Source organism: Elephas maximus, chromosome 9 (assembly GCF_024166365.1).
Source record: "Elephas maximus indicus isolate mEleMax1 chromosome 9, mEleMax1 primary haplotype, whole genome shotgun sequence".
Taxonomy (NCBI): Eukaryota; Metazoa; Chordata; class Mammalia; order Proboscidea; family Elephantidae; genus Elephas; species Elephas maximus.
Genome location: NC_064827.1, coordinates 118,282,169 through 118,300,584, shown reverse-complemented (window position 1 = coordinate 118,300,584; position 18,416 = coordinate 118,282,169). Strand labels below are relative to the sequence as shown.

Here is an 18,416-nt window from a genome sequence, read left to right as displayed (position 1 = left end):
CTTTCTTGCCGGCATGGTTTCTGCCATGTAGTCCAAGCTTATTCTCATTGGCTCTCCTTTGTAGGTGACTTTTCTTTTATCACTAGCTGCTCTTAGAAGTCTCTCTTTATCTTTGGTTTTGGCAAGTTTGATTATAATACGTCTTCACCACTTTCTTTTTTGAAAGCTACCTTATGTGGAGTTCAGTGAGAATCTTGGATAGACATCTCATCTTTTTTTTTTCACCACTTTCTTTTTTGAAAGCTACCTTATGTGGAGTTCAGTGAGAATCTTGGATAGACATCTCATCTTTCATGATATCCAGGAAGTGTGCTGCCAACAAATCTTCAACAATTCTGTCTGTAATTTCTGTTATCCCTCCCTGTTCTGGCACTCCAATCACTCATAGGTGATTTCTCTTGATAGAGTCCCACATGATTCTTAAGTTTTCTTCACTTTTTTAAAATTCTTTTATCTGATTTTTCTTCAGATATATCTTCAGTCTTACCAATTCTGCATTCCACTTGCTCAAATCTGTTCCTCTGGCTTTCTATTGAGTTGTGTAATTCTGTAATTTTATTGTTAGTCTTCCAAATTTCTGATTACCCTCTCTCTGTGGGTTCTTGCGGCTTATTAAATTTTTCGTTACGTTCTTGAATAACCTTTTTAATTTCTTCGACTGCTTTATCTGTGTATTCCTTGGCTTGTTCTGTGTATTGTCTTATCTCCTTCCTAATTTTGTTCCTGATGTCTTGAAGAGTTCTGTATATTAATCTTTTGAATTCTGCATCTGATAATTCCAGTAAGGCACCTTCATCAAGAAGATTTGCTGATTCTTTGTTTTGAGAGCTTATTGAGGCTATCATGATCTCTATTTTTATGTGACTTGATATTGACTGTTGTCTCTAAGCCATCTATAAGTTATTGTATTAGTTTCTTTTATGTTTGCTTACTGTAGCCTAGCTTCTTGCTTTGCTTTGTTTTGATGTGCCCTAATGGGTTGCTTGAGTGAGCTGGATTGTTTATTTTTGCCTTTGGAACTCTGGGAAACTTTGGTGGCGTAGTGGCTAAGTGCTATGGCTGCTAACCAAGAGGTCAGCGGTTTGAATCTGCCAGGTGCTCCTTGGAAACTCTATGGGGCAGTTCTACTCTGTCTTGTAGGGTCACTATGAGTTGGAATCACCTCTACTGCAGTAGGTTTGATTTGGTTTTTGGTTGGAGCTCTAACATCCTGTCTTCAGATGGCTAGAGCTGTTATCAGGTATATCAGTCTAGGAGTCCATTCACTTTTCTGGTCTGAATTCAGCTCAGGTGTCCAGGTAGCTGATCATCAAGTGTGTGGTACAGGCTCTGTCCTACAGTCTTTGAGGGGCAGGGGTGATTGGTGTAAGTACCAGTATCTGGTTGCAGCAGGGGGCCATGCTCTGAACAAGATAGAAGGCTGACAACTGTCCTGCATGTGTCTCTGAGGAAAGTGTGTCCCTCTTCTCTAGAGCATACAGGTGGGTGTGTTCTGCAGATGGACCATGAGCACACAATGTTTTTGATTGTAAGGACTGGGAGGTACCAGTTATCCTTGGACCCCTGTCACCAGTGGCTGGGTGACCTGAGTGGAGCCACCAGTCCTTAGGCCCCTAGTGTGGGCAGGTGAGGAACCTGTTTAATAAGCAAAGTGGTGTCAAACATCAAACACCCACCTATCCACTGCATAGCTGAAACATTTGTAGTCTGCCAACAAGGGCCTATTCTCCTGAAATAGGCCCACACAGGTCCATGCAGTGGGGAAAGGTATTGAAAGTCCACGGACTGTTTATGCCTGGACAGGAGCTGCTTTTGTCCTGAGCTCCCCAGGTTAGTGAAACTGGCAAACTATCTCTTGCCCCAATTGCGGATTTATTCATTCTCCAAGGCTGGGAGGATGGCTCCAGGAGCTCAACAGGGCCTGTCTCAGGCCCAGGGAAATTAACAGCCACTGAAGCCAGCTTGGGGGCGGGGAGCACAGTAAAATATATGCAAGTACTTAGCTTTGCCGAAAGTGCTGTTCTTCTCTGGTTCTGGAGGTGTGAGAAGGCTGTGTGGCTGGCTGCTTCTCCCTGAGGAAACTGCAGCGGAACACTACTACCAGCCCGCCACAGCTGCTCCTGGGAATGGTGCACGAGGGATCCCGGTGATTCAGGTCCAGCAGTTCCTCTCTGCTTTTGAACCACATCTCCCTCACCCTGCCGCTCAGTGCATTTTCTAACTTTGCCTTTGACGTTTGGGGCTCCTAGGCTGTCATAAATGTAATCATTTCACTTGTTTTTTTGGTTCTTTGGTGTAAGAGGGATCACCAGAAGCATCTGGCTATTCCGCCATCTTGGCCCCACCTCGCTTCACCACCTTTAACCTGGACTCACTGCTCCCCTAGTCTTTTCATCTATACTACAGATTTGCTGCTGTCAGTGTGGTCTTATATGTGTAATCTTTGAAGAGAGCACAATACTCAAAGTATGCGTTTCTTACCAACTGAGCTAAACAGGTGTTTAGTCTAAAGATGATTTCTTCAGGGGATAGCTTTGGTTAAAGGTTGAAAGAATATCTCAGAGCAATAACCTCATGGGTTTCCTCCAGTCTCCAGTAAGTCTGGGATCTTTAAGAATTTGAAGTTCCATTCCACATTTTTCTCCCTTTTGATCAGGATCTATCTCTCATGGCCATGATCAAAATATTCAGTAATGGTAGCCAGTCACCATTCAGTGCTTCTGGTCTCATGACAGAGGAGGCAGCAGCTCGTAGATGCAATTAGTTCTGTAGTTCATCTCCTTCTCTGATTCCCAGGAGTCCTTCTTTTTCTGTTGATTCCAATGAATAGAGACAAATTGTTGTATCTTAGATGGTCACTTCAAGCTTATAAGCCCCAGACACTGCTCACTGAATCAGGAGGTAGAACAGAAACTCTTAAAACAGTATTATGCAAATTGATTGGGTTGTCCCTCAAAACCATGGCACTACACCTTTGAACCAAGAAAACTAATCCCATGAGGTGTTTGGTTATATCTAAGTAGCTGTACCCCCCCTTTTTTTTTCTTTGATGCAGTTGTTATTGTAAGATTATAAATAACGTAACATTTTCCAATTCATTGTGTTTCATCTTAGTGATATCATTTACATTAGTCTAGTTATATAACCTTTATCCCTATTCAGTGTCAGTTTTCCCATCACCATAAACAAAAAGTCACTATTACCTAGAAAGTATACACATCAAAACATACACTAATTGAAAGTATACACAGCCTCTAGTACATTGCATAAACAGTATACAAACCATTACTAACAGTGCACAAACACCAGAAGAGAAGCTAGATAACTGGGAGCTCCTAAAAATCAAACACCTATGCTCATCTGAAGACTTCACCAAGAGTAAAAAGATTACCTACAGACTGGGAAAAAGCTTTTAGCTAGGACCTTTCTGATCAGCGTTTGATCTCTAAAATCTACATGATACTGCAAAAACTCAACTACAAAAAGACAACTCAATTAAAAAATGGGCAAAGGATATGAACAGACACTTCACTAAAGAAGACAGTCAGATAGTCAACAGATACATGAGGAAATGCTCATGGTCATTAGCCATTGGACAAATGTAAATCAAAACTACAATGAGATTCCATCTCACTCCAACAAGACTGGCATTAATCCAAAAAACACAAAATAATAAATGTCGGAGAGGTTATGGAGAGACTGGAACACTTATACACTGCTGGTGGGAATGTAAAATGGTACAACCACTTTGGAAATCGATTTGGCACTTCCTTAAAAAGCTAGAAATAGAACTACCATATGATCCAGCAATCCCACTCCTTGCACTATATCCTAGAGAAATAAGACCCTTTACATGAACAGGTATATGCATACCCATGTTCATGGCAGCGCTATTTACAATAGCAAAAAGATGGAAGCAACCAAGGTGCCCATCCAGACGAATGAATGGATAAATCAATTATGGTATGTTCATACAATGGAATACTAAGCATCGATAAAGAACAATGATGAATCCGTGAAACATTTCAAAACATGGAGGAATCTGGAAGGCACAGTATTTGTCACAAAAGGACAAATATTGTATAGGACCACTATTATAAGAACTCGAGAAATAGTTTAAACAGAGAAGAAAATATTCTTTGATGGTTACGAGAGGAGGGAGGGAGGGAGAAGAGGGAGGTAGGGACAGGGGTATTCACTAATTAGATAGTAGACAAGAACTATTTTAGGTGAAAGGAAAGACAACACACAATACAGGAGAGGTCAGCACAACCGGACTAAACCAAAAGTAAAGAAGGTTCCTGAATAAACTGAATGCTTCAAAGGCCAGCATAGCAGGGTTGGGGGTTTGGGGACCATGGTTTCAGGAGACGTCTAGGTCAACTGGCATAATAAAGTCTATTAACATTCTGCATTCCACTTTGGAGAGTGCCATCCTGGGTCTTAAATGCTAGCAAGCAGCCATCTAAGGTGCATCAATTTGCCTCAACCCACCTGGACCAAAGAAGAGTGAAGAACACCAAAGACACAAGGTAATTATGAATCCAAGAGACAGAAAGGGCCACATGAACCGGAGACTACATCAGCCTAAGACCAGAAGAACTAGATGGAGCCTGGCTACAACTAATGACTGCCCTGACAGGAAACACAACAGAGAAGCCCTGAGGGAGCAGGAGAGCAGTGGGATGCAGACCTCAAATTCTCATAAAAAGACCAGACTTAATGGTCTGACTGAGACTAGAAGGACCCTGGAGGCCATGGTCCCCAGGCCTTCTGTTAGCCCAAGACAGGAGCCATTCCCAAAGCCAACTCTTCAAACAGGGATTGGACTTGACTACAAGATAGAATATGATGCCAGTGAAGAGTGAGATTCTTGAATCAGGTAGACACATGAGACTATGTGGGCAGTTCCTGTATTGGGGGGGGGGGAGATGAGAGGGCAGAGGGGGACAGGAGCTGGCTGAATGGACACGAGGAATAAAGGGTTGAGAGACGGAGTGCACTGTCTCATTGGGGGAGAAGAACTAGGAGTATACAGCAAGATGTGTATAAATTTTTGTGTGAGAGATTGACTAGATTTTTAAACTTCCACTTAAATAACAATAAAAATTTAAAAAAAAGCATAGAGGGCAAAACATTCAACAATTTCTAGATGTACAATTCAGTGACATTGATCACATTCTTCAAGTTGTACAACCATTTTCACCCTCATTCTCCTAATTGTTCTTGATCATAAGCTCACTTCCCCCTAAGCTTCCTATCAGTTCTTTCGAGTTACTATTCTTAATTTTGATCCCATAAAAATATTTTTTCAAAAGAGCACAATGTTCAAGGCAAACATTCTTAACTAAATAAGTCAAACTATTTGGTTTAAATAAGACTTCAGGGGATATTTCTGATTTAAGGTTTAAGGTTTAAAGATTTTCTCAGAGCAACAGTTTCAAAAAGTTCATCCAGCCTCAGTGGCTCCAGAAAGCCTGAATTCTATGATACTCTGCAGTTCAGTTCCAAATTTTTCCCCCTTTTGATCTGAATTCTTCTATAAAATCTCTAATCAAAATGTTTAGTAATTGTAGCTGGGCACCATTCAGTTCTTCTGGTTTCATGGCAAAAGAGGTATTTGTTCATGGAAGCAATTGGGTACACATTCCGTTTCTTCCGCGTATCCCTGACTCTTCCTCTTCCTTTGCTCTCCAGGCAAACAGAGGCCAACTGTTGTACAAAAAAAAAAATTTTTTTTTAATTGGGTTTATTGACAGTTCTTAATTGTACCAAAAAATGGCTCTCTGCAAAAAGAAAAAGGGGCGGGGGGTGGGGGGAGCTCTGGTTTGTAGTGTTTGCTGGTTTCCTGAGGGTAAATATCCCACTCTGGCTTATTTCAGGCTACCCAGCTACCAAAATTCCCAAATATCTATTCATTGGCTCTCAGGAGTGCAAAGACAACAGTTCTGTGTGTGAGGAAAGATTTGTGTGGTCTGTGTACTGACTCATTCTATCTCAGTCATGAGAATTCGTCCTTTACAAAAATTTACTGGATGTTAAATAACTCTTTGGGTTTGTCTTTCTCAAATACAGGAAACTGAGTTTCTCAAAAGTGAACTTCACTTACAAATACATGTGATGAAATCATCTTGGTGACTAAGGAAGTAATGGCCACCCAGCATCCCACACTGCCTATGACTCACTCCTCTTAGGCAAAGATGGGTTCTCTTCTCTCTCACACATTTCTTCTTTCTTCTCTCACTCCCTTCCTTTTTTTTTTTATCTCTCTTTCATACTCTCTTTCTTATTGTTATTGTTAGTTGCCGTCAAGTCAGCTATGACTCACAGCAACCCCACGTACAACAGAACAGAACAATGTCCGGTCCTGCACATCTTCATGATCGTTGGTATGCGTAAGTCCGTTGTTGCAGCCACTGTATATTTTGAGTGTCTTCCAGACTAGGGGGCTCATTTTCCAGCACTATATTGAACAATATTTTATTGTGATCCATATAGCTCTCATTGGCTAATTCTCAGAAGTTGATCGCAAGGCCTTTCTTCCCAGTCTTAGTCTGAAAGCTCTGTTGAATCCTGTCCACCATGGGTGACCCTGCTTGTATTTGAAATACAGGTAGCATAGCTTCCAGCATTATAGCCGCATACAAGCCACCAGAGTACAACTAACTGATAGACGGGCATTGGTCTCCCTCATTAATTTGCCATAAATGATCATTTGACACCCCTGGCCATAGCGGATTCAGAGTGACAAAAAAAAAAAGATGTTACAGAAAGTGTAATTCTGGAAGGAATCCACATGGCCTCAATGCTTCTGAAAATACAGGCATCGTGTCTACGGAACTTGAAGACCAGAAAGCAGAGATGGGGGGGTTGGCTGCACGGCTCTGCACATTACTCCCCTCTCTGCCCCTCAACGTCCTTCTGTAAGACAACAGTCATACTATCTCCACCTCTGGAGTCCTTGTTATGAGTAAATAAGCTAACACAAGAAAAGGCCATGTTGAGCTTAGCAATAAAGCACTACACTAGTGTTAGCTCTTATTTTTCTATGTCAGGTAGAAACAGAAGTAGATTCAGAACTACTTGTTAATGCTGTTACAAAAACCACAGAATAAAAAACATTAACTGCTATTTGTGGAATATTTACCATATTCCAGGCCCTGTACTAATGGTTTTATATATAACCTTACATTTAACTGTCATAAAACCCTACTCTGTGGGATTGCCATGAGTCAGAGGCAACTGGATGGCAACTGATGATGGATAGATAACCAGGTCAGAAGACACTGGCCTTCAAATCAGGAGAATGCTCTCCCTGAATCCTCAAAGGGCTGTGTCAGAGTCCCTGTTTTACCTATGAAACAAGGGCTCTAAGAGATCGAATATCTCCCACAAGGAAACCCATTGAGTTTTGGACCAAAAATGCCTGCTGCCACCCAGCTGTTCTCCACCTCCTGCAAGGCTCCAAGCCTCTCACAGACAGAGGGTTCAGAGAGGGCGTTCTGCTGATTTGAAGGCCAATGTCTTCTGCCCTGGGTACCTATCCGTGACCAGTTGTCATCGAGTTGACTCTGACCCGTGGCAACCCCACAGAGTAGAACTGTGCTCCATAAGGTTTTCAATGGTTGATTTTTCAGAAGTAAATCACCAGGCCTTTCTTCTGAGAGGCCTCTGGGTGGACTCAGCTACTAGCTGAGCACTTAACCCTTGAGCACTTGACCCTTTGTGCCATGAGAGGACCGTTTATCTTACCCCCACACACACACACACACAAAAGTAAAATCACTTTTACTTCAAGATTCCTGGAATTTAGCTTCTGGGCTGGCCCAGGCTCACCAGAGGATGATGAGTTATTTGTTCTTGTTTCTTCATTACTTCCTCCCCCTCCTTCTTTTTTATTGTGTAAGGAGAAACAAACTTGCAATTTAATTTCTTCCCCTTTCCCTCATTTGCCCATCTTGCTCTTCTGCCTGGGCCTGTGTCTCTCTTTACCTTTTGTAAAAGAGGATGACAGAGAGTGGTAGCTTTCTGGAGCCCAGGCTCTTACCCCCAGAGCCTGGGGCCTGTTTCTGGAAGCTGTGGGAGTTGGGGGAACACGGGGAGGACTTAGACCTTTCCCTTCTAATTTAAGTACTGCTAAGTACGTCCTCTGGAGTCTCTGGGTGGTGTAGTTAACTTACCCAGCTGCTAACCAAAAGGTTGGTGGTTTGAGTCTGCCCAGAGGTGCCTTGGAAGAAAAGCTTGGTGATCTACTTCTGAAAAATCTGCCACCGAAAACCCTATGGAGCGCAGTCCTCCTCTGACACACATGGGGTTACCATGAGTCAGAATCAACTCTGTGGGAACTGGTAAGTCCTTCCTCACCTCATAGACACCTGACAGTGCAGGTATATCTTAGTTGACTCCATAAACCCTGTCAGACTGTCAAGGGGAAGAGACTCAAAAAAGAGCTGCACCCTGCAGCGCGTAGTGGGCACCAGACGTCTTGCAGGTCCTGGGTCATACTCAGAAACCTGGTTCACCAAGGTCTGTTTAGCTGCAGTGTGTGTCCTGAGATGCCTGTGTTACCAGAGAACCAAGGCTGAGTTCCACATAGCCTCCCATTATGTACCTTGACCACAGAAGAGAGAACAGGACACAAAATGTGAGCATTCAGAAGGGAGGGCAAAACCCACACTCGAAAACCACAAGCCCTGTTCTAGGAGCAGAGAGATAAATTTAGTAAAGCAGGATGTTTGTGGGTAAATCAACATTTTGCTGTAAAGTAAAATTCTGCAAACTAGGGAGTTTAAACTGAGGATTGCAGAAACGTATTTCGCCTACGTGCTAGCAAGAGAACTATATTCCTAAAACAGGCTCAGTGTGACCCTTGCTTCAAGGATGCCTTCGATGCTGAGGCCTTGGGTGCTGTTTTGGTAAGGGGTATTGTCATGAGCTTGACCTAGAGTCTGAGGACTGTGTAGACCAGAAAGCAGAAACTGTTCCTCCACATGTCAGTGTGACATAATGCATGCCCCATTGGTCCACCTGGAACCTGGCATCCTAGCTAAAGTTTTTTGGACAGGCCTTCATTCCAAACAGTTCCTTTAATAAGGGCAGTTGTCATTTCTGTTGTTAGTTGCTGTCTAGTAGGTGCAGACTCATAACAGCCACATGCACAACGGAACAAAATTTTGCTCAAGTCCTGTGCCATCTTCATGATCATTGGCACGTTTGAATCCCTTGTTGTGGCTATCGTGTATGTTTGCTGCTGTTCCTTCTCATTGTGAATCGTGCCACATCAGCAAATGAATATCTCAAAGGCTTTACTCTATCCATATCACTATCATCAACTCTGCTTTGAGAAGGCTGTCCTGACTCAGTAGTATTTTGAGTGCCTCCTAACGTACTACATCAGACAACATCCTGTTGTGATCCATATGGCTTTCAATGGCTAATTATTGGAAGTAGATCAGTAGGCCATTCTTTCTAATCTGTCTTAGTCTGGAACTTCTGCTGAAACCTGTCCACCATGGGTGACCCTACCGGTGTTTGAAATATCGGCAGCATAGCTTCCAGCATCACAGCACCACATAAGTCACCACAATATGACAAACTGACAGATGGGTAGTGGAATAAGGGCTAAAGTTTTCTTTAATCCAGAGCTCATAAAAACAGCTGAACACATACTCTTGGAGTGACTCGGAATGATCAACTTCAAGCCTATTTATGCACACAACAAACACATCACACAAAGTGTGCTTCTGGACATTTCCAATATTGCCTGTCTCCTGCACTTTTGCTGAACAGTGTTTTGACTCATTCAATCAGTCAACAAACGTCTGTGAACAGGTTTCAGGCATAGTGTTGGGTCCTGGGAAAGTTGCAGGATGGGAGACAGCCCTGGAGGAAGGACGGCATTGCCTGCTGGAGGGAACCCTGGTGGAGAGGCTACCATGATGGGGAGGGCATGTTGCCTTGTGTAAAGGAAAGATGGCCACATATTATTTGCTGCTCCTTATAGGATCGCTGTGAGTCGGAATCGACTCAACAGCACTGGGATACTGAGAAATGGGATATAAGACACTTCCCCTTGAATCTGGGCTGGCTTCAGTGACCTGTTTGAGCAACAGATACACAGCATATCTGACTTATGGGCACTCTGAGGCCATATATAACTTTTAAGTTATAAAAACCTTTGAAGTTTCTGCCTAGCTCTCTTGGAACACTTGTTCTCAAGACACTTCCTCTTGGAACCTAGGCTCCATGTTGTGAGGAAGCCCCAGCCATAGACAGAGGCCACATGTAGGCACTCCAGCCAACCTGAGTTCCCAGCCAACAGTCAGCACCAACTGCCAGCCTTGTGAATGTGCCATCTTGGATGTCCAGCCCAGTCGACCCTTCAGATGACTCCAGCCCCAGTTAACAGCTCACTGTATCTACACAGGAGATCTTTGAACTTGAGCAATGGTTTAGAAAATTGAGACCTTGCCCACAATTAAAAAAAAGAATCACATTAATTATTCCAGGCAACAGCAATAAAACTGGAAACAAACAAAAGAGTTTATTATGGTGGTTGACCTGTTGTATTATATTATAGCTGTGTATTAATTTTCTATTGTTGCATAATAACTACAAACTTAGTGGCTTAAGACAACACCCATTTTTTGCTCAGCTCTGTAGGTCAGAAGCCCAAGTGGGATCAGCTGGTGCCTCTGTTCCGGACTTCACAAAATCAACGTCAAGATGTCTGCTGGGTTGGGCTCTTACCTGGAAACTCTGGGGAGGAATCAATTTCCAAGCTCATTCAGGTTATTGGTAAATTCAGTTCCTTGTATCTTTAGGACAGAAGTCCCATTTCTTGCTGGTTGTCAGCTGGGAATTCCTCTCAGTTCCCAGAGGCCTCTCTCAGATCCTTGTCTTATGCTCCCCTCCATGTCAGAGCCAGCAACAGAGAGCGTTCCTGAATGTAGAGTATGATGTTATTGTTTGTTGTAAAGAATATGTATTCTTCTGTTTCCAGACCGAGGAAACTCTCTGCTTGTAAAAGATTCATGTGATTGGGTTAGGCCCCCAGATAATCTCTATATCTTAAATTCAACTGATTAGTAACCTTAGTTACACTTGCAAAATCCTTTTTGTCATGAAAGGTGTCTTAGTTATCTAGTGCTGCCGTAACAGAAATATCAAAAGCGGGTGGTTTTAAAGAACAGAAATTTGTCTTCTTACACTTTAGGAGGCAAGAAGTCTAAATTCAGGACACCAGCTCTTGGGGATATCTCTCTCTTTGTGCACTCTGGGGGAAAATCCTTGTCGCATTTTTTCTAGCCTCAGTGTTCCCTGGTCGCTTGGTGATCTCCATGTGGCATCAACTTTTCCCCATTTATGATTGCTTGTCTGTGTCTCTGCTGTTCCATATCACGCAGAAGTAATTAGGTTAAGGACACACCCTACACTGATGTGGCCTCATTAACATAACAAAGAAAATCCTATTCCCAGATGGGATTACATCCACAGGCATAAAAAGTTTAGGATTCCAAAACATTCTTGGGGGACACAATTCAATCTGTAACATAAGGTACCATAATAATGGGAGTAACACCCAGGAGCTGAGGTCATGGGAGCCATCTTAGAATTTTGCCTACGGCAAGCAGGAAATGAATACCTTGGGGAAAAATGTCCAACATGAATGAAAAACAATTAGGTAGGCAATCTTTAATCACATAATCAGAAAAGAACTTCTAACCCACCAGAATTTGTGGAGACAGACTATCAAAAGTCTGTCCTCTTAATTTAGCAAGCCAAACTCAAAGCCCAAGATTAACTTTCATTATGTCTAAAAAAGTACTGGGCTGTGCAAAAAAATTCTAGAAATATTTATTTCCTGTTTCCTAAAAACACTTAGCAGCAACATCAAAAATTATTCATAAACATTTCACACTTCCAAAGTAAAATCTAGTAAACCCACAGGTGGCATTTCCTAGAAATTAAATGCTCATATTTATCATTATTTCCTTTCTTTGGCACAATTTTCCTAGTGAACAAAGTTTGCCTGCAAAGCTAGGAGTGACTTAGTTCCCTGAGACACCACTTAAAACTTCAAAGAGATGTTTCATGCCCTTATTTATTGGTTGTGCTATTTTTAGTAAATCTAATATATAAAACCCTAATTCAAGAGAAAACTAAGTTTTCACTTTACTGTCCTTGCCTTACACTTTTAGAAATTATCCTCAGCCTAAAACATCAGATTGCTTCTCCTATCTGACAACTACCTAAACCCAAAACCAAACCAAACCCACTACTGTCTAGTTGATTCTGATTCATAGCAACTCCATTGAGTTTCCAAGGCTGTAAATCTCCACAGAAGCAGACTACCACGTCTTCCTCCTCCCATGGAACTCGTGATTTTGAACTGCCGAACTTTTGATTAGCAGTCAATCATTGCTTTAACCACTGTGACACGAGGGCTTCTCATTGACAACTACCTAAAACCTAAAAACCGATTGCGTTGAGCTGATTCCAACTCATAGCAACCCTATATGACAGAGTAGAACTGTCCATAGGGTTTCCAAGCAGCAGCTGGTGGATTTGAACTGCCAACCTTTTGGTTAGCAGAGGTAGCTCTTAACCACTGTGCCAGCAGGGCTCCAGCAACTACCTAGGACTTCTTAATCTTTTCTACTGAGTCATGAAATACATTTATATGTGTATATATTTATGTGCATACTCACATTCATGTCTCTCACTAGTCTCCAGGGTACAGGTCAGTGAATTTGCACGTATGTGTATACCCATGTGGTTTTGATTGCATTTCCTAGACAGTCAATGAGATGCTGAGCATATTTTTGTGTGTTTGTTAACTATTCATATTTCTTCTTTGGTGAAGTGTCTGTTCAGATTTTTTGCCCATTTATAAACTGTGCTGTTTGTCTTTTTAGTACATTTAGTACCAAATTCTATCTTAGTTATCTAGTGCTGCTATAAGAAGAATACCACAAGTAGATGGCTTTAACAAAGAGAAATTTGTTCTCTCACAGTCTAGGAGGTTAGAAGACCAAATTCAGAGTGTCATCTCCAGGCTATGGCTTTCTCTATCTGTTGGTTCTGAAGAAGGTTGTTGTCATCAATCTTCCGAGGGGCCCTGGGTCTAAATGACAGGCTCTTCTCCTGGCACTACTTCCTTGGTGGTTTGAGGTAGTCTTCCTATGTTATAAATACAAGCCATTTTTCAGATATATATGTATTGCTAATATTTTCTCCTATTATGTGACAAGCTTTTTCATTTTTTTCATGGTATCTTGCAAAGAGTAAAAATTTCAAACTTTGCTGAAGTTCAGTTTATCAGTTTTTGTATGGTCTGTGTTTCTTGTACACTATATAAAATATATTTGCTTACCTCAAGGTCACAGAGATTTTCTCCTATATTTTCTTTGAGGAGCTTTGGCACTGACATTCATACCTATGACTCATTTCAAGTTAATTGTGTGTATTGAGCAAGGTGAGGTTTGGTGTTCATTTCTTCCCATACAGATATCCAGTTGTTGAAAACACTTTCCTTTCTCTATTGAATTGACTTGGCATCTTTGTTGACAAATCAATTGACCATCTATGTATGGGTCCCTATTCTGTTCCAATGATATATATATGTTGATCCTTTCATCAGTACTTCACTGTATTGATCACTGTAGCTTTATATTATGTCCTGAAATCAGAAAGTGTTAATCCTCCGAGATGATTCTACTTTTTATAATGGCTTTGACTATTCTAGGTCCTTTGCATTTTCATGTTCATTTAAGAATCAGATCCTCTATTTCTATGCAAAAGTCCTGCTGAAAGTTTCATTGGAATTGCATTGAATCTATAACTCAATTTGAGAACTAGTATTTTAACAATATTGAGCTTTCCAACCCAAGAACATGATTCATCTTTGTATTTATTTAGGTCACTTAAATGTCTCTCTCAGCAATGTTCTGTAGTTTCCCGCAAAGAAAACTTGTCTGCCCTTTGTTAAATGTATTTCTAAGTGTTTTAAAAATTCCATTTTCCGATTGCTTGCCATTAGTATATAAATGCACAATTGATGTTTTATATATAAACCTTATATCTTTCAGCTTGTAAGAGTAGCTGTTTTATAGATTTTGTAGATTCCTTGTGATTTTCTGTGTAAACAATCATACTGTGTTCAAATAAAGACAGTTTTACTTTTTCATTGCCAGTATTTATGCCTTTTATATCTTTTTCTTGCTTTACTGCCGTGGCTAGGTTCTCAGTACAATGTTGACTAGAAGTGGTGACAGAAAGAATAATACTTATCTTGTTCCTGATCAAGAAGGAAAGTATTCAATACTTCAACTTTCAGTCTTGCGTTAGCTCTAGATTTCTCCTGGATGCCTTTTATCAGGCAGGAGAAGTCCGTTTCTCTGCTTAGTTTGCTGGAGAAGGAAATAATTCTAGAATCACAGGAAGAGATTTTAGCACTATTCTCTCAGCAATTTATTGAACAATTAGAAAAGTATCGGAAGACACAGAGAGAATCTGAGTACCATCAATTACCTTAACCTAATTGCTGTTTATATATCGTCACACATTCTTTTCAAGTACACATAAAAAATTTACCAAGCCAAACCATATGCTGGGCCATAAGACAAACCTCAAAAAATTTAAAAGATCTGAAATCACACAGAGTAAGTTCTCTGGCCACAACAGAATTAAATTAGAAATCAATAACAATAAGATATCTAGGGAAACCCCCAATATATGGGAATTTAACTACACACTTCCAAATAATCCATGTTTCCAAAAAGAAATCACAAACAAGTTAGAAAATACTTTAAACTGAATGATCGTAAAAATCCAGCATATCAAAATGTATAGCTTTAAATGCTTACATTACAAAAGATAAAATGTCTGAGATAAATGACCCAAAATTCCACCTCGAGAAGCTAAAAAAAAAGAAGAGCAAAGTAAACACAAAATAAGCAGAAGGGGAAAAATAAATAAATAAAGAGCAGAAGTCAACAAAATAGAAAACTCACATTAGGAAAAACTTACAAAGCTAAACCCTAGTACCTTAAAAAGAACAAAAATAGATAAAATCATAACAAGACTAATCAAGAAAAAAAATAGCAACAGAAACAAATCACGAATATTAGGAACAAAAGACTGTTTATCACCTCAAATACTATAAATATTAAAAGAAAGATAAAACAATTCAATGAGTAACATTATGCTAGTCAATTCGGCAACTTAATGAAATGGACAAATTCCTTGAAAAATACAACTTACCATAATTTACACAAAATACTACAAAAATCTGGATAGCTCTATAGTCATTAAAGAAATTGAATTTTTTGTCCTAAACCTTTCCACCAAGAAAATTTGAGGCCCAGTTTCACAAGCGAATTCTATAAAAAATTCAAAGAAGTAATAATAACAATTGTACACAAACTCTTCCAGGAAATAGAGGAGGAGGTAACAGATCCCAACATGTTTTATAAGACCAACATAATGTCAAAACAAAAATGTAACAAAAACATTACAAAAAAAAAGGGCTGTCTTGTAAAGCACTGAAATTAACAAGTTAACACTCTCACAAGCATCTCTAACTATGCTAGCTCTATTGTAATAAAAATGACTAATTTAAACCAATGAGAACTAACTTCAACTCCCACTTAGTAATACTAGACTTCATTCCATGATGTGTTTTAAAAGCTTGCTATACTTGATGGTAAATGTTTTTTTAAAAAAGAAAAAAATTAAAATGCTAACTCTGAACAAAGAAACACAGAAAACCAAATTATTGGCTTAGCAGGAATCCAAATATAGTCACTAAACAAACCAAAAAAAAAAAAGTCAAGTCCATTGCTGTCAAGTCAATTCCAACTCATAGCAACCCTATAGGACAGGGTCGAACTGCCCCATAGGATTTTCAAGGAGCCACTGGTGGATTCAAACAGCCAACCGTTTGGTTAGAAAACAAGCTCTTAACCACTGTGCCACCATAGCTCCTAGGACTCTGGAAAAATTATTTGTGTTGGGAAAGGTTTTGTAGAAGAATGCTATAGAAAAATTCAAGGAGGAAAATGGACTCACACTTATTCCAACTGATGTGTAGTACAGTATTTTATAAATATGTAAATGTGAATTATTGGAAGAAGGGTATATAGATGGCTTTTATATGGCCTTTCTTGCCATGATCTTGTAATCCCCACCAAATGAGTGGGTGGGACTAGGCGAATGAGGTGCTCATGGCCCACCAAGGGGATTGCACAGCTTGCTCATAATGCAAGTAAGATGCACGGCACCCCTGTGGGGTGTGGGACCACACAAATAAGGTATATGGAATCCTAACGAGGGGATTGGTCAGTTTTGCCATTCTGTTAGGTTTAAAATGAGCTGCCCCAGAGGTGGACTTGTGGGGACCTGACTACCACCAAGAAGAAGAGCTAGGAGTGGACCCAGGAGCCATGAGCTGAGAACCTCGTAGGCACAGGAGATAAAAAGCAGTAACACCACAGACAGCGGAAGATGACGAGAAGCAGCAGAGAAATGGTGGCAGCAGAGGGAGCAGAACCAGGAAACTGGCAGGAGATGGTGCAGTGGGCTTCCTGGCCCACAGAGCAAGGTGGTTACAGTGGGTGTGCTGATCTACACACAGAGAGAGCTGAGCGCCTTCGGGTCGAGGCTTACTGGCGGAGCGGAGTGCCTTCAGGCACTTATTGGCAGATCTAAAAGAGCTTTGAAACACTTGCCCAAGAAGGGCAGAAGCCAGGTCAGCCCAAGAGGCTGAGGGATCGAGAGGTCAAGGGATGGAGGGCCAGAGAGAGGCCTGACTGCAGGCACAGTTGAGAAGTGTCCAGACTGAAGAACTGTACCTTGAGTTATTTCTGATCCTGAGTGGTAACCTGTTACTTCCTTAATAAACCCCATAATCGTCAGTATTGTCTGTGAGTTCTGTGTGGTCATTGCAGCAAATTATGGAACTCAGCGGAGAGCGCCGTCGGGGGCACAGAGGAGGCATGTCTGACCTCGGCCTTACAGGAGTCAGCCTCGGGCTGTTGATCTTGATTCTCCCTCTGCCTGATGAAGTTAGACGAGGAGGTCTGACGTCACAGCCACACCATTCTTACAAAGGGATCGCAGTTTCTATTTTGGCAGAAGTGTTTGTTGTGGTTTCCACTGAGTAGCTGGGTGACCTTTCTGCTCAAAATAGCTGTGATAGTGAAAAATGAGAACTTCTTTAGGTAGTTATGAAGAATCATACAGCTTGTCACCTGGAGAATAAAACTCAGTTCAACAAACGATTCCAACCATCAAGTGATAACCTGGGTCAGGGGCCATGTGACACCGAAGAGTGGGCACCACGGAGTCTCCCCGCAAAACACTTCATTAGGAGTTCGTAGGAAGTAGACACCAGGTGCTGTGCACTCAACTCTGGGTCCTTGCGGCCCCACGTGTGTCAGAGTGGAACCCTTTGTAGAACTGTGCTCCGTAAGGTTTTCAGTGGCTAAGGTATTGCAGCTGGATGACCAGTCCCATCTTCTGAAGCGCCTCGAGGTGAACTCAGCCTCTCACATTTCAGTCAGCAACTGAACGCACTGTTTGCATCACCCAGCTTTTTATGCTGAGAATAGAGGCCTTCATTTCAGCTGAAATCTTATTCTAGTGCTTTAAACTTTTTTTTGTGCGTGTGAGTCAGCCCCAAGCTTTACTTAAATGTGGTTACTTACAGACTCAAACTGGAAATGGTGTGGCTCTTTTCTTCTTTTGCAATCTCTGCCATGAGTTTGTGCAAGCCTCAGAGTGTCCTGGGCATCACACTCGCACTGTGATCTGTTTAATTCTCTCTCTCCCAGAAGGTCGTAGTTAACAGACAGCAACTGCTTACAATGCTCTTCAACATGCCAACACCATTTACCCTCACATTTTCAAGGAAAATCAAAAACCTAATTAACTTCAGTGTAATATTTGAGTTTCTGTAATACTCAGCGTAGTATTTGATTTTCTGGTTTAAAAAATTATGGTCTGTCAAGTCTGGCTCTGGAATGGTGTGTTTTCCAGGAAATGAGCCCTGTCCTGTTTCCCTAGCTTGGTGGGGAAAATTTCCAAGCTGGATGGGCTTGCGAAAGGGGAAAATATAGTTGGATGAGGCAAAACAGCTGAATGTGGAAGGGTACAGAGGAGGAGACCTGGGCCAAGCACAGCTTCTGGGCTCAGAGAGACCAAGTGCAAGGGTGGGGGACTCAATAGTCAGCAATGTATGGGCAGCCACTGGATTTGAATGGAAGATTCTGAACACTGCCCAGCTCTGCAGTGTGGCTCTGCCCACAGCGCCCTCATCCCCTTCAGCTCTGAGCTAAAAACACCCAAAGATGGGGAGGTTGGGCTGTCTGGAACCTAGGGAGAGTCTGACCTTCAGTGAGTGAGGTAAGCAGGGG

General features: G+C 41.5%; 1 long non-coding RNA gene across 2 annotated transcripts; it reads right to left on the bottom strand.

Annotated features, from left to right (window-relative positions):
- Window positions 1-4,870: 4,870 nt before the first annotated feature.
- LOC126083131 (uncharacterized) lies at window positions 4,871-17,548 on the bottom strand. 2 transcript variants are annotated; one of them, XR_007518724.1, is made up of 4 exons: window positions 16,854-17,548; window positions 13,015-14,429; window positions 10,750-10,942; window positions 4,871-5,712 (listed from the first exon to the last, which is right to left on the bottom strand). It is a non-coding gene; the product is annotated as an uncharacterized LOC126083131 (long non-coding RNA). The 2 variants fall into 2 exon arrangements; XR_007518725.1 differs by lacking the exon at window positions 4,871-5,712 and having other exon boundaries at window positions 10,252-10,942.
- Between the last annotated feature and the right edge of the window lie 868 nt (window positions 17,549-18,416).